Below are 15320 nucleotides of genomic sequence, written 5' to 3'. Positions count from 1 at the left end.
ATAGTTTAACTGAAGTCAATTTAAAAAGATTACGTCAGTTTGTACCGAAGAAATGAACTATAATACAATATAATTAAGATGCAGTTCGTTTTTATTTGTAATATAGAATCTGGTTATGTGGAAGAACTGAGTAATTGAGAATAATTTGTAATGTTATTCCATTGGTGAATATTAAATAAAGTATCATAGAAATTTTTACAAGTTTTAACAAAATACATTAGTTTATACTATAGAAATAAACTGTAGTGAAATGTAAAAAAGGTATATTTCGATTTATTTGTAACATAAAAACTGATTATTTGGAACAACCAGTTAATTGAAAGTAATTTTAAGTGTTATTTCTAGTGGTAAAGATTAAGTTTCCACATAGGTAAGTTTAATCTAGAGTTTTAAGTAAAATCGAAAGGTTTATTATTTCGTACTTAATAATGAAACATTTTTATAAAAGATTCCATTTATCTTCCTTTCTATAACAATTTTTGTTGTTAAACTCGTTCTTTTGGAAAATTTCTTTTTTCATCATTTACTAAAATTGTGATTACATATACAAAATTTGATGTACCTCTATCTACTTTTTGAGAATGTTATTCATTTAATGTAAGAAAAAATTCATGAGAGAACCAGAAATTAATTAAAGCTTTTAGAATATAAAACATGGGAATTAACAAATACAATTGTAAATGAATAGCAACAAATATAGAAGGATATTTACAGAAATAAACGCTCTGTATTTCTCCGCCTTTCTTTCGATACGTTACATTTGATGAATTTAAATGAACATTGACCAATGCTTCAACTTAAGCAATTAAGTGAAGTGGAACGAGACCACTTGTTGTTGAATTCGAGTCGTTCGCTTTATGAATTATTTGGCACCCGTTCAATCGACAAATATTAATGATTTCTCACAGGCAGTAAAATCGAATTGGATAATGATAGATGAAAACGAATAAATTGAATGAAAAACGTAAGTTATGATATATACAATAAATTAACAAATTAATCAAATAAGTTTAAAAGATAGAAAACAAAATGGAATCTTTATTACAATATTAATTAGTTCGCAGACGAGTTCAATAATTAAATAAACCGGTAAAATTTGAATATTATGAAACTGATCAACTGTTAATTAAGATTCATTTACGATTCCTTATTAATTTTCCAACAAAACTATTTTTAATCGAAGAACTAATATTGAATATAACGTTGGCATTCCAGTTAAAAAATTAATTACAGGATATCGTAAGAATTACTCCTTCCTACAGTTAATTATATTATTCTTAAATGAAAAGACGCTCTTTATATTCTGAGAGTATAGTTAGTATTACTGATTTAATAAGGAAGCACGGTTAAACCAAACTCAAGTGCAATGTTTATAAGTTAAGAAGGAAACCAAAAGGCGGATAAAAACAGACGGATGAGGAAGATAAGAATTATAGTACCGTTAGAATTAAATCAAACAACCAGTGAAGTTTAAATAATACACAGAAAAGCGCATATTGTAAAATTTACGATTTAATCCGATACTGAAAATCATGCAGAGACTAGGAATGTTTAAATGGAATTGATAATATCAATCATTATACGAAATTAATTATTATTATGACATTATACTAGAAATTTTTATTATGTTCCTCAGTTGAATAATTATTAAAATTTAACCAAGTCCTTTGAAACCTTTCATCAAGTAAACCAACCCTAAATCAAAGTTGCAAAATTACTGGATACAAGTATTATGCTTTCTTATATATAAAAGGTAGTCATTATGAGATCAAAGCCTCTATAAATATTTATAATGAATGTGTTGTCTTCGTCACAAACTACTTCGATGCCAAAAATTGTAGCTTAACTTTAACATGAAATAAAGTGCTTTGTCGTTGTCGTTAATATTATTTGTTGTTAATCGAATATTCAAACAAGTCCCTTGAATTTTGAGGCACCCAAATAATAAAATGTATTTATACTAATTTAATGGTTCAACAAATCCCATAATTTCCCATATTTACATTAATTCGATACTTCAACAAATCCCTTAAAATTCGTTGCGTCGAAAATGACAACATATGTGCTTTCTAATTAAATATCTAAGCAAATTCTATAAATTCGTCAAACCTAAATGGCACCATGTATTTTTCTTAATCTAGTTTTCGAGCAAATATCATAAATTTCATTAAATCGAAGTGGCAGCACGTATTTATCCTAATTCAATACCCACACAAATCCCACAAACTCATCCAACCAAAATGACACTTTTCCCAATTCACTTCTCGAACAAATACTATAAATTTCCTTAAAAGTAGAACTACCAAACATTTATTAGGGTTAGGTCTAATCGTTACAAACATCGTGACAATACATTTCTTCAGACATTTGTTATAGTATTTAAGTGAAGCTATCTATTTTTAAAATCATTTTGAATCTTCAGTACTTTTGAAACATCAATAATTTCAAAATAAGAAAACTAAAACCCCTCATTTTGGTACGGTAGTTCTAGTACTAAACCCAAATAATAATATGTACTGCTTCTAACGCAATACTCATAACAAATCCCATAAACTCGTCCAACCAAAATAACACTATACTTTTTCTAATTCAATACCCAAATAAATAAATTTATCCAATAAAACTAGTATATAGCTTTCCAAACTCTACACTTTTCCTAATTCAATATCTGAGTAAACTCTGTAATCTCCTTAAACCGAAACGGCACCATGTACGTTTTCCAATCCAATTGTCAAACAAATCCCATAAACTTATCAAAGCAAAATGCCACAAAACATACTTCTCCTAACAAAATACCCAAACAACCCTTATAAATTCATCCGACCGAAACGTCACCATAAACTAAGTCACTGATCAAAACCATCTAAGATCGCCATCAATTGTTCTATCCAAATTGGTTGTCAAAACAGCACTGTCGAACGGTGAAAAAACGCAGGATCCACTGGGGCCAGGGTTCGCGTCGCGGCCGTCACCTGAATGGTTCACCGTAAAACTGAATCAGAAAGGACCCACGGTGACGGAACGGGAGCCTGTTCGGTTCGCGTAGGGCGGTTAACGACTAACAAGCGGCCGGTTCGCGCACAGTCTATTTTTGAAACATAATCGCGACTCCGCGCTTCCTCGAAGCCAGAACGCGCGCGCCGCGACGAACTGGCTGAGACGTCTTTCGAAAAATGGCCCCCTTTCACCGGCCCCCTGTCCCCATTTAGCCACGAGTGCCTCGTCACCTGTACGCAAGGCCCGCGAGTGCGTGACCAGCGTGTCCCATTGTCACTCGTCAACCTATTTACTTGGGCGCAACGGTTCCATCGATTTTTTAGGGGGAATTGAGTTAGAGGTGAACAATGATCCATATGTTAATGGTGGAATTTAGTTTCGAAAATCTCTCGTTAAACGCGGGACGAATGCACCTAGGGTATACTTTAATGGAACACCGAAGCGAAACAAAGAAGAATGACATGTTTATCTGAAAAAATAAAGAATTCATCGCTGAAAGAATTAGTATCGTTTCAAGCTTTAAGATGACGTGTATAGTCGTCAAATGCAGTTAACTGATTAATGCTAAATGGTCCGACTCTTTGTGTGTACCTATTTCTATCGTAACTAGTCAATAGGTGGTTGTACAATGAAGGTAAATAAGATTACTACAAGCTGTTACAACAATTATCGAATATACATATATATGTATGTATGAAATAATTACATTTCTGATCGCTGTTGTCAGCTGTTGTCACTGGTTGAGTTTAAAGGTTTCGAGTATTTGAAGCCATGAATTCCAAAACAGTATAAATCAACCAATCAACATTTCGAAAAAATTAATTTTACTTTTCATCTTCGTTCATTCATTCATTCATTATCTATTTTGTTGATTCTTGCTACAAGCAATGGCTGCATCTTCGTTACATATATATTTTTAATATTATTAAATAAGTATGAGTAATCTGAAAACGGACACATCAATAATTCATAGGGATAACGTTAAAAAGTGGACTTGTCCTGTTTTGGAATTCATGAATTCATTTGTTTGTATGAAAATGGTCATTACTTGGATAGTGGAGAGGATTTAAACGACTATTTTCTGTGTCGTTACTGTGTATAGCGTTAATCGTTATAAATAAATAATAATAGCTACCACAGATATAGATATTACTAATTTAATATAAAAATACTGTGTATACTACAAAATGGTTATTTTAAAATTATAGCACGTCTTTGAAGAACAAAGTTTGATATTCCATTTAAATCTTACAGATATAGTAGCAATATCTTGTATCAATAATATTACATTTGAGTTCATTTTAATTAGAGAATTCTCGTCAACATGTTAATGCAGGACTTATGATAATTTACAATAACAATTAAAAAGTTTCTCTGTTATCGTCAGTTAAAAAACAAATAGTCCGTTATGGCGAAATCTGTGATCGTAAATCTGGTTTCCATCCTAAAACATTTTCAAAAAACGAAGTTGAAAGTTACAAATAGCTTTATATTTACAATGTTTACAGTTTGTGAGTATTTAAATAATTCTTCAAATTTGGAAGTATTGTATTTGCAGAGTATTTGAATAATTCACGTTGATTGCCAATTTTATTTGAATACCTTTGCATTAGTAAGATTAATATTTGTGCCGGCTTATGAAATTTCTAATTGTTAAAGTATAGGATGGAATCATTCGATATGGTATCAACATTAAACAAGCGGACAGAAAGTACGAAAATAAAAGACATCATTCATCAATCATATATTTCAGGACCAAGGTGTAGTGGCAACATCATCTGCTGTCGTAAGATGTGTGCTGCACAAAAATTTGTTCACGACACGTACTCTGAAATCTATTTTTATGATAGCTTAACACAAGAACCGTTTAAAAAAATTGCAAATAGAAAGCAAAAGAAAAATAGTGACAATTTAAAATTATTTTGCACTTCTTTCGAATTATTTTCTTCAGTCTTCTTTTCTTCTGTTACGCATTATTTTAAGTTACTATTTATTTACAATTATCAAAAATATAATTATTTTATATATACATGAAATAGGAATATTTGTCATGAGAAATAAAAAAATTTTTTTCAATTTGTTGTACTACTCTTTCATATAAACAAATAGTAAACTATGAATATTAAAATTATTTTAAAAAATCAGTGATTCGCATAAAACCACAACATATTTTTATCTAAAAACAATTTAGATATGATTGTGTGTTGCACAAAGTTAATTATTAAAAGAATAAGTGAACATACAAAAAAGTCAGATGTAAATATTGTTAACCCTTTTCAAACAAGAATTTTTCAAACCTTTAAAAACTCTGTCCGTAACAAATTTAATTACGTATAAGAATATTAAATATCACAAAAAAGAAAAACTACATATAAATCCCTCATTATTTGAATAATGAAATTTTTCATTCGCAGCTATCGACGTTAGATACGACTGCCTGAAGCCATCATCGCAGCGATATTCAACTGCAAAAGGTTAATATCAAATCTAAGTAACAATCTAAAGATTGTTAAATCATACTAAAACGATGTTCTCCATTGTACTACATCTACGTACGAATAAATACCACACATTGCGTCACCGAACAGTTTGAAAACCGTATTCGAGATAAGATTAACAGCTTAATTAGAATGCACCGTTTGCGTGATACGACACGAGTCGCAAGAATATATTATAATGTCGTTTACTTTTAGACTAAACACCAATTGAACAATTAAGATCTTAAAATACTGGAAATTCACAGAATACAAATTTCTATCCTAATAAGAACTCGTACAGATGTATATTTTTACACTCATCAAAATATTATTTTAGGAAAAAATTTTTCATTATTATTGTTAATATATATACACATAAGAATAATGTTTGCTATGTTTAAAAGTCGCACCCAATATGTTATATAAATAGCATAGCAACACAATCGATAAATACTTCATTAGAAACAATTTTTATTTTATTCATTCGTTACTCAGTAACCGTTATATAAGGATGTTATACAATTACATTTCTTATATAACATGAATATGTTAATATAAAATAGAGTATTTATGTACACATTATTTTCTAACGTTATAAAATCTGTAATAGAAATAACCATAACAATATTTTGCTTCATTGTATCTATCCGTGCGCCCGCCATTTTGTTGAATTAAGCTTCAGGCAGTTTGTGAGCCAGATTCGAGCCGTCCCACTTACGAAACCGACCCTTTTTACTTGTTACGACCCTGAGGACTTTCCTTGACTTTGGTCTGTCGAGACTGTCGACAAAAACCATTACTGCTACTATTTACGGCTATTAATACACTCGATACCTACAAATGTTCTTTTAATCTCTATTCTTAAATAGTTCTTGATTCTGCTTCATTACCGAAAAGAAACCATAACCAATTACACTTCACAGTTGAAGTTTGTGATAAGTTTATATGCAGATATTGCTAAATCTTTTGACAAAGAAAAGGAATTCATCTTTTGATATTTAGAAAAATAAAAATTGCTACTTTTTTTAGATTTTAATTAACGTGTCAATATATCTTTAATTATTCATAATTGTTGCCTAGGAATATTGTCACATAAAGGATCTACTGAAAAATAAGGATAATATTTTTTTGGAGTCTAATGTTTTCCAAATAATCCGAGAAATCAAAAGTAAACTATTATCTAAAAAGTTTGTAACGTTTTATACTTTAATTATATGTATAAACTGGATATAATAGATTAAGATATTATTTTCCATAAATCTTAGCGAGGTCATTAGAATTATTACTTCTAATTAAAATGATACTACTTGAAACCTAATGTATCATTAAGTGATTGAAATAGTATCCTAAAATTATTTTGTCATGTTTACGCGTCTGCCAGAACTTCGAATTAATTTAATTGTAAATATTATTTATTTAAAAAATATCATTTACAATTAAATTATTTAATTTTAAATTATAGATTTTTATTTTAAGTCTAGGGCCATGAAATTAAGAAAATCTGAGTTACACGAGGGAAAAGAAGTATTTCATTCTACTCGATAGTAAAATTATAGCACATTCATCATGACTGCGTAACCACACAATTTACAACCGATTATTTATTGTTTCTCCTTCTTCTTTTTATTATGAAACGTCGCGGGAAATAAAATCGTTGACAGGTAATTGCAGACTTTATCTCTAGATAGATGATTAACTATTAATAGACTAAAGTCGAGTGCGATTACGTGTTCCTATTTGCAGAAAAATATACACTCAGTTATTTACTTGATCCCTCAAATTGGTTCCTTGTGTGTTATCGCAAAGAGAAAAAGTAGCTACAAATATCTATGTAAATGGTAATACACGTTACTATTTTTAGACCTTCTACATGTACAAACTGAAACTATTATTCAATTCTTAGTGTTTCAAAAAGTACTTTGGAAATAAGTACAACTATTTTTATCGCATTTAGTGTTATCTCATAAATATCCAAATTATACATACATAAACAACAGTGTGCATTACATTTACTCTTCAACGATTGTAAATAAACAAAAAAAGGTGTAAAAATCCCCCATTTTTTTGTAAATCTTCAATGGCCCATACAATTCCTGCGAATTCCTAAATAATACTTTGCCTCACTTATAAAGGTGAGTTCACAACACAATAGAAAGAAACGTGCATGTTGCACATAAGGCAAGATCCTTCGGCGAGCCTATTACGGTGCGGCTCGTTTGAATTATTTAAGCCACGTCTACCTTCTGTACCTCCGTTTCGCAATCCCGAACAATATGCTCGGTCGAATTTAGCTAAAAACCGTGGCCGTTTTGCAAGTCGTTTCGTTAATGGTGACTTGCTCAATGAACGCCGCAAATTGCACACGCGCGAAACGCGAGAAGTTGCATGTGCAAACGTGGCTTGGCGTTTATCACCGGCCAATCGCTTATCGCGCGCAGTCTTGCGACACACATGCATATATATTTTCAAACATGCCCTGTAAAGTTTGTTTGCTTTATTTATTAAGTGAATTACAACGAGCGAATTACGGGAGTAATTTACTTTTAAGGTCGTTTCACAACCCTGTGTCTTTTCGGTACATGCGAATTTTGTACACGAAAATCTCTTGTTCGATTATGAATAAATTTTATTGAACGTGGATGCAAATTTCATTAATTTGAAATAAAAAATAGTAGATAATGATATAAATTCATCGATTCAACCCGTTGACTTGTAATAATGTGTCAGACTCAACAATAATTTTAAGAATTTAAAAAGTATAAATATTACTCAATCCTCTCGACTTAATTTAATTTGTAATTAATTAAAATTTAACTGTATTAACTGTACCGTAGTTAACTGTACCTGTATATGTATGAAGTTTCCTGTTCAGTGAACTATAATATTTTAATTTTTTATTTATTTCGCATAGTTTTTATTTTTACCTAGCAAATAATTGTTTTATGGTCCATTTTTTATTATTTCGTCATATTAAATTATTTTAAAGCTACTGACAAAGAATCTAAACAAAATATGTATTAACCACAAATAATAAATTCTTAATCTAATATAACAGAATAATAATAGTGATGAAAGAAATTCAATTATTTCTTAATTTCATTGATCTTTCATACTGATTTTTCATTCCCAAAAATCTAAAAAACCTAACCCAGACCGGTTTGAGTTTTCTTATTTCGCAATTATTAATATTTTAAAACTGCTAACCTGTTAACTGTGAAATTTAGTTTAAAAAATCCCTTATTGTACTCAAAATAAAATCAAATTGTTGAATTGTACAATAGTCAAACGCAGGACAAATGCACCTACATTTTAATAAAACACAAAAGCAGAACGAAGAATAATTACATGTTTATCTGAAAAATAAATAATTTGTCGTTGAAAGAATTCGTATTATTGTGAGTTTTAAACTAACGCGAATACTCGTCGAACGCAGTTAACTGATTAAATATTCGAAATGATTTTAAAAATGAATAGCCTTATTTGAATGTTGTAACCAATATACGAAGAAGCCGTCAAAATCTGTTATTGCAATCTTTATAAGAATTACATATTAACCGTATTAAACACTCGGTAGTTTTAGTGTTAAAATTAAGAAATACGACTCGTTAACTCGTTTCAACGACGTATGCATTATAATAGTTCAAACAAATCCAACTATCATCGCATACAATTAAATTATCATTACCGGCGGTTCAAGTGGCACCGCGATTACTAGAAGCAGTGAAACATATTTTTGGTGCCTGTGTAAAATATTGTCTGATAAAATCGATCAAAAACACAATAACAAGTTTCGTAATACCAACGTGCTTTTTTATCGAGGAAAAAAGAAAGACGAACGACCACCACATATTGGACAAGATTATAGTTTCACTATAGTCAAAAGTCTGTAATGTTCGAGTAAATGAAGTTAAGCTGATTTTCTAGTAAAAATGAATTTTAGTAGAAAATCTAGTAGAAATTAATGTTTTCCAATAATTCCTGAAGATAATTAGAAACATCTTATGTAGGGTTACTCATAATAATTAAGGATTCAAACTACATTAATACTACATATGATTTATCCTTGATATTTATTATTACTTATATTTATTTATTATTGTCCAAGAAACTCAGTATTTCTATTATGCACAGGTATTTTGATTTTAGTTAAATGAATCTTTTCATTTCATTAACTACTCACTTCATTTCATTGTTATTTAAATTTAAAAAATAATAAAACATAGTAATAATTTCTTGTCACAAAATTATACAAATACCATTTTCAAATTTTATATATTCCTAACAGAATCAGAACACAACTAAATCGAAAAAGATTAAACCAACAAGACAGTGTTGAAAAGGAGGAAAACGTGATTGATTCAAAAAAGACCCGAAGGATGTGATAGGATTGAAAACCTCGAAAAATGTATTTTTGCCCGTAGAAAAATTGACATTTTACCCATAAAGCCTTAGCTTCACGAGTTCCTCGTCCAATAAACGAATGTGAAACATAAGTTAAAACATTTGTTGCACGCCTTTCCTTTTTATTTCGCTGTCCCTCGGTATGTCATTGTGACGAAAAAAGACTTAATTGAGCCTCAAGGCTGAATCGGATTATTCGATGAACTAAAGAAACGATTTATCGCGGCATCAATGTTTCAGATGTTATCGAGGTCTTCGACGACTATGCGTATTAATAAAGATGCACTGAATAATACAAAACTACAGGATGATATTATTCTTATTTGCATTTCAAGAAATCGATTTGAATGATCAATCTTCTTGTCAAAATCTCATTAAATTCTTAAGAAAAATTTAAATCGTGTTTTTTACTTACATAACGCAACGATAACACAAGAATAAAATATTTTTAAAAGCTAAAACTTCGATTTAACATATTAACCGCGGAATTAGTTTTAAAAATCTTTCGTTTTGCGCGCAATGAAATCAAAGAATGAAGTGTGTACTCGTCAAACGGGGAATTAATGCACCTAGCGTATATTTGAATGAAAAACCGATACAAAACACAGAAGAATTACACGTTTAATTGACAAAATAAAGAATCCATCGTTGAAAGAATTATTATCATGATGAGCTTTAAAATGACGTGTGAGCTTTAAAATGAGCTTTAAAATAGATCTCTTTTATCAACACTACCGCTGGATTAAAATTTCATCGGAAAGCAGAAAAGAGGATCTCGTTATATCTCTTAGTGTGTCACAATACGTGTGTATACACACATCTGTCGTAAATTCATAAAATCTACGTTGATAACGAATCATTCCGTCGAAATTCATTCGGACGAGAGGTCAGAGAAATAATCGGAATTGGAACGAATTGGGCGTAACTGAACAATGAAGAAGACTCTCGCGTGGAATTCCGACGCAATCTTTCTTTGTATCGGAATAATAAGTTCACAAACAATTCATATAAAACGTGAAACAAATTCTGTTTTCACGCGAATTCTTTTTAACACCTTCACGCCTGCGTGTTCCACCGGTAGTAAATACACAGCTAATTTATAATGTTGACGCTAGGTTTACGGGCGTTTATATAAATAATTTAGATATGTAATTTTGTTTAGCTGTTTATTAATAGCCCGTTGGTAATATAAGTTATTATACATCTTTTAATTACATTTACTGGTCCAGTAATAGATTATCTTTTATTAAACTTTTTATTATATTGTTTTAATTGTACGATATTTATTATGTATTTTAGTAAATTCACTCGTAATTCAATAGAACTGGGAACTTTATTCAAACAAAAGTAAACTTTATATAAATTTGTTTTTATATACTAAATTATATACTGATACAAAGCGCTTTATTCATTATTTAATCATACTACAGTTGATATGAAAAAGAAATTGAAATTAAAAATTTAATTATTATGCAGTTTACTCTATTGTTCCTGGAAAAAATAGGCAATTCAAATACACATTTGTGTGATTCCGTCGATCAAAATCGACGTGAACATCCAATAAATAATGTTTATAAAATTCAATATGCATCAAACTGACGTGTTCCGTAAACCTAGTGTTAAAATGAATAAACGTAAATAATTCAATTATTTAGCAAATTATTCATTTACATTTACCAACGATTGGCAACTGAAGTCAGAAAACTAGAGACGTAATAAAAGTATGCACTCCAAAATCATTTTTGCAAATATTGTTATTACTACGATCTGCGGTTAAACATATAGAAAGATGTCTCGACGTGAATGTATTAAACGAAGGTGTTAAATCGATTTTAATTTTACACGAATCATTTTTCTCTTTTTACATGATCTAATCGATTCAATACAAATTAGACAAAAAATTTTTTTTTACACGAATTTTTTTCACAAAGAACCTCTCTACACCCGTCTCTGAATTTACGCAGAGTAACCGTTTTACGCGAATGAAAATCGCATAAATAAGATTTGTCGGTACAGAAGAAAACAAAATACCGAATCTTATTAATACTTAAAATTTGTTATTGCAAACTGTAAAATTTTGTCGTTGAATATATTATAACATTTATATCTATAATCGGCAAAAAACAATGAAATACATCTATAACCTTCTTTTTCATGCGTGTATCATTTATTTATATATTAATATACTTTTTCTATTAAAATTGGTTCGAATTGCTCGTAATATCAGTGCAATAAAGCTTCGAGTGCAAAGAGTCAAAGTTTTTTAATCAAACAAAATTACTACGTTTATTGTAATTAAGAATTCTATAAATTATATACTTATTCTACGACTAGCCCATTCTATGAATTATATATACTATAAATGCTACTTATAAGTGGCATTTTACATCGTATATATATGATGTAAACTACATAGTAATTATTTGCACAAGTACTATATTATTCTGCAATAAGTGATTATACATTCAACTGTCGGTGATGACTAATGACTGTACTGTTGTAAAATAAAATAAACAAAAGAAAACAAAATGTTGGTACAAAAGTTTCAGAAATACATATTTGTGCCGTTAATTTTGAAAATAGTCTAACCCATCTTAAGCATCAATAATCATATTTCTTTATAAGTTACACACAACATTACACAGTCGTAATAAATTCTTATTTTCCAAGATAAAATATGTTCTAAAATATTTTGTACCGTAGTATAAAACACTTTTCAATCTATTCAAGCACAAACCTTTAAGTTTATTCCGAAACTGAGAATACATAACTTATTCCACTTTCAAAATTATCTTACATTTTACATAACTTAACAAAAAACTAATAATAATGTCAACAGAAAACCAAAACTAAATTTGATTCGAGGTCGCTAAACTTAAATCGTGTAAACTGATATCTCGTATAAACAATGTAACACGTGGTGTTATAATTTACGCGTAAAAAGTGCCATGTAAATGGAGGCAAAGGTGTGTTAAAAACAGAATCGAACGTATACGGAGATACAAACCGTTTAATCAGGATCGTGCAGAATTTTCAACCAAAATAAAGTACAGCAGCGTTGCGTCCGAAAGATCGAGATGCAAAAAAGATGTTGCACCGTGGCGAACCATCCGTTGAGAAACGCGAATTAACCACCGCGCAGGATCGATTTAATTCCGGAACGAACTGAGATCGTAACGAACACACCAGCGGTATACACAACTATATAGGTAAATACACGCGATAAGGCCTCGATGAAAACGAGCTGTTTTCGTAAGAACGCTGCAACGAGCCGATTCGTCACGATAACCGTAAATGTCGGTGGAACGTCGGAATGAATTTATTCTTGCAAATCAAGGTTCGTTGCACTCGGAAACGATTGATTCGGATTCAAGAGGAGCGCCGCTATGTGTTTCATCATGTTTCGTGTTCTCTTGTTTTCCATCGCCGAGAATACCGAATGGCCAGGAATTTTAATTAACATTATTTTAGAAACGTGAAACGTAAGTACGATCTGGGAATTAATTTTAAGGAAGTAACTATTGGATACAGTTATGCAATTTTGCTTCATTGAAGTTTCATAGAATTTATATTCGTTTAATATCGGTTATTTTAGTGAAATTGGAATTCAACGAATGTATATTAGATTTTTCTTTTTGTTTGATTATAATAATTAGATATTGAGTATTTGCTGTTGATAAAGATTTAAAGTTTGAGTGTATTACATAAACTAGGTTCTTTCTTTGGAAGTTTGTATAAGTTGTTTCAATTGAATACTGATCATTTTAATAGGAAAATTAAAATTATATCGATCCGTGTTGCGTAGATACTTTTGTCTTTGGTTGTTACGTGTAGGCGGTCGTTGGAATGTTAAATTCGAGTTGAAGAGTTATTAAACAGAGGAAAGGAGTTCTGTTTCTAAATGATTTACATAAAAAAGAGGTAACAGGCGGCGATAGGGAAAGGAACAGCGATCTCGATTTTCTGGTGACCAACTTCGAAAGCAAAATTGAATCATACGATGCGTGAAATGAAATACGCACGAATGAGTCCTTGATCAATCACATAGAAAATGCAAAAGAGAAACTATACAATCGCTATTTTATTTCTTCTAATACGATAAAATTGTTTCGAGTTTCTTTTATGCGTTAATAATAGAATTTTCATATAGAAGTAACAGAATAATAGAATTATAAAAGTTGAAAATTTTAATTTAAATTGCAACGTTTTCAGAAACATATATATATGTATATGAGCTTATTTCGAAACTTTATTTTTGCAAAAAATTAAATTAATACTTATAATATGTAGTTACAACTCCACATTATCTTTTCATTCTTAATACTGGAACTACCGAGTATTTACTAGGATTATGTAATCGTTATATATTAGCCATTAATATGTTGTAACAATATATTTTTCTCGATTTCTTCAGATATTCGTTATAGCATTTAACTAGTTAACTGCGATCGCCGAGTATACACGTCATCTTAAAACACAAATGGTACAAATTTTTTCAACGATAAGTTATTTATTTTTTCAGATAAACGTGTAATTCTTCTTTGTTTCGCTGTAGTTTTTTGGGAGAATACATTAAGGATTCATTTTCCCTGCATCTGACAAATATACACTTTATTATTTGATTTTATTGCGAGCACAAACAGGTTTTTCAAACTAAATTCCACAGTTACCTGGTTCAGTGAAACTATTTATTTTTCAAATCATTTCGGATATTAAATACTTTTAAAGTATCAACCTCTTTAAAGCTGATTTTCGTACAAAATTATGTTCCCATATCTAATAACAATGGGCCATAATTCAATCCAACATCAGTAACGACATTTATTTTGAATAAAGTAGTGGCAGTATATTATATACTTTTCTGATAGAAATAGGCTCAAACCAAATATACATATATATGAGCCACTCATTAGCCAAATTGATTAACTCCATTTTTTTAATTTTTTAAGATTTTATCGTCCATGTACTCCATTGGTTGTTAAGTTTTTATATTTATAATAAATTTCCTTATTATTGGGTTTGCAGCCACGAAATAATGATAACTTTGTTGGTCATATAAAAATTGTAATAGTGATATAGAGTTGTTCTTGAATATAATATTTAATGCGTTGTATATATTTATAAAATGAAAGACACCCCTTTAATCAAATAAAATCAATCCTAGAATAATAATTTGATTTTCTAGTTAAAAGAAAATTTTAAAAATCAATCTCTACTACTGTGCCAGTTTTCTCTGCTTTTTGGTTTGTTGAGTTAACCGATTTGGTTACTGAGCGGCTCATATATGGTTGCCTGTCACAGTTTTAATATTTTGTCAAATATTGAAGTAGTTAAACAGCATTCATTGTAATGTGTGTCGGGTCTGAAGGGGGGTTAAATAAAAAGACTAAAACTCGTCAAACCGACCAGTACGGTAGTTCTACTGTTAAATAGCTTTCCTTTAAT

The 15320-nt window shown here is 30.0% G+C and overlaps 1 protein-coding gene across 2 annotated transcripts in view; it reads right to left on the bottom strand.

The window, feature by feature from the left end:
* for (cGMP-dependent protein kinase for) overlaps positions 1 to 15320 on the bottom strand; it is a 135663-nt gene that overhangs the window by 74068 nt on the left and 46275 nt on the right. Inside the window, exon 1 of one of the 2 annotated variants that reach the window (XM_031980467.2) lies at positions 2780 to 3061. The exons of the other annotated variant lie outside the window; for it this stretch is intronic. The gene's annotated coding sequence lies outside the window, so the exon portion shown is untranslated. Of the gene's footprint in view, positions 1 to 2779; positions 3062 to 15320 lie in introns of those variants that run through there. 2 annotated transcript variants of the gene reach the window in all.

The sequence above is a fragment of the Nomia melanderi genome, chromosome 1 (genome assembly GCF_051020985.1).
Source record: "Nomia melanderi isolate GNS246 chromosome 1, iyNomMela1, whole genome shotgun sequence".
Taxonomy (NCBI): Eukaryota; Metazoa; Arthropoda; class Insecta; order Hymenoptera; family Halictidae; genus Nomia; species Nomia melanderi.
The sequence above is the reverse complement of the archived record's forward strand: the minus strand, read 5'-3'. Positions and strand labels throughout refer to the sequence as shown.